We start from the raw sequence: 2,699 nt of genomic DNA on the forward strand, positions 1-2,699 counted from the left end.
TATTATTTCAGAGATATCTGGTGTGTGATTTCCAGTTTCCTCAGTGCTAGTGTCTTCTGCATTTGTACTGGGTGGACTCGAGGCCTGAGACTGCATTTTGTTCCTTCTCTTTGTCATTTTGTATACTACTGTCTTCTGACTTTTGGTGTAGAGCTTAGATAGAGTTATTACCTTAGCACCAGGACTGGATCTACGAAGTTCAGATTCCTCCAGGTGGGTGTTATTTGGATTTGGCTGCTGTGCTCCACTTCTTTCTGCTGCAGGCATTAGAGTTGAACCCTTTGTGTCACTCTGGCAAGATGTTCTGCTCCTGAATCAGCTGGGTGGGTCTTGCCTCTAGCCTCTTTGGAGGGAGTTCTGCTGAAGGTTTCTGTGCTGGGCCTGCACTCTGGGTCGAATGAGGATCCGCGAGCCAGGGGTCATCTCACTCATTCTCCAGGACCGAGCTCTGGGTCTATTCAGGATCTCACCAGCCCTGGGTCGTCTCACTCACTTGCCCGGCCTGCGCTCTGGGTCTATTCAGAATCTGGAGGGCCCCAGGTCGTCTCACTCACTCTCCGGGCCTACGCTCTGGATCTGTTCTTCCTTTTCTTTTTGTATTTTAGGGCTGGATCTACAGGGTGCTCAGGATCTCACTACTAGATCAAACTCGTAGTAATCCCCCTATTTACAGCCTCCTAAAGTCTGGGATTACAGGCTCACACCACCAAGCTTGGTCTCAATTGCCTTCTCTGTGTGCACGGCAGGCCTGGGGATTGAAAAACCTAACCTCTGAGGATTTTATTGGCTGTTTGTCCCATTTGTCACTTTCAGAAACAGAGTGTTTTATGATTTTCTAATATATTTCAGTTAAGTTACAAGAACACCCTTGATCTTTGAATACTGGCTCACATATAGTACTTTGTTAAATTTTTCTACTAATCTGAATACAGCTTCTTATTTCATCCTACTTTAATAGTTTTAGTAGTATTTTCATGATGTTTTGTTTGTTTTTCTTTTCTGTTTTCTGAGACAATGACTCACTATGTAGTCCAAGCTGGCCTTAAACTCACAGCAAATCGTCCTGCCTCAGCCTCCTGCATGCTGAGATTACAATCATGCATACCATACCTGACTTCACTACTGGAGTAATAATAAGGGACAACTTTCTCAAATATGCATCCACAAGCACACCCTTTGTATACATGCTATGCCCATTCTTATGACACCGTCATGAATGAAAATACTTTTTTTTTTTTACATCTTCACAAAGAAAGGCACTAATCACTTTAAGTTTTGGTCAGTTCCATAGCTAAAAATGAAAATAATATATTTTTAAATTTGCTTTTGTTGGGGCCCAGAAGATGGCTCAGTAGAATAAGTGCTTCCCTGGCAAGCGCAAGGGCCTGAGTTCAATCACCAGTTCTGCAAAATAAATAAATAAATAAATAAATAAATAAATAAATAAATAAATTTGCTTTTGTTCATTTCCAGTGAACCTGAAGGTTTTTTTTTTTCTTACTTGTGAATTACTTATTAACTGCCTACAATTCTTTTTCTATTGCTGCTCACAGTTTGTAAATTTTTGGGAGAAATCACTCATACTTTATGAAAATTAGTCTTGATTCTCTAGTCTCACCTAGTTATCAATTGCCTTTTAAGTTTTTGCTTTTGCTGTTGTTATTGTTTTATTTAGTATATAGACACTGTCTATATATACATATCTTTGTAATTAGGTACATAGTTCCAGCCTCTTACTCTAGAATTCAAAATATCTCTTCTTGAGATTAAGCATACATCTTTATTTTCATCTCATCCTTTGAAGACAAGCTGCAATATTTCAATATAGCATGGAATGGAAATATGAAGAGACATTCAATACACACACACACCACACAAAAATTTTGCTTTCAAATCAAGGCATAGCTTATCTATCTATCTATCTATCTATCTATCTATCTATCTATCTATCTATCTATCTATTTTTGTATCTTAGGGAAGGGTCTATATGATGTTCAGGGTCTCACTACTAGATCAGACTCAAAGTGATCCATCTGTTTGCCATCTCCCAAGAGCTGGGATTACTGACAAGTGCCACCATGCCCAGTCTCAATTGCTATCTCAGCGTGCCCTGGAGGTGGGGCCAGCATGGCATTGTTTATTTATTTATTTTTTCACGACTGAATCACCTGTTTTTATTTATTTTTTCCATAATTTTATTGATAAACAAATAGCAATGAGACAGTTTCAAATCAAATTGGTAGGGCAGTTTCAATAATTAACACATTGCATACATTCCTGGCATTGCTTATTTAGACAAACTACGAACTTAAAAAAAAATCCATGAATGCTATCCACAGCAAAGAAGTTCTGGGTATGATCAAGCTGATGAAGATAAAGCAAATGAGAATTTTGTTTATCTATTTGTTTATTTTGGTATTATCTCAATTAATTAATCCATCTAATTGATTTATCACCAAAATTGTCTTATAAATTTTTCAATTGCTAAGAGTGTGAAGATACTTTCAGAGAAACGGTCATGTCTAAAGAGAGAAATTCTGGCTGCTTTGCAGCCGTTTTCAGCATCCAAACAACCGCAAGCCACTGTTCCCAGGATGGTGATCCGGGTGTATATTGCATCTTCTTCTGGCTCTACCGCGATTAAGAAGAAACAGCAAGATGTGCTTGGTTTCTTAGAAGCCAACAAAATAGGATTTGAA

This window comes from Octodon degus, unplaced genomic scaffold (assembly GCF_000260255.1).
Source record: "Octodon degus isolate 3935 unplaced genomic scaffold, OctDeg1.0 scaffold00018, whole genome shotgun sequence".
NCBI classification, from domain to species: Eukaryota; Metazoa; Chordata; class Mammalia; order Rodentia; family Octodontidae; genus Octodon; species Octodon degus.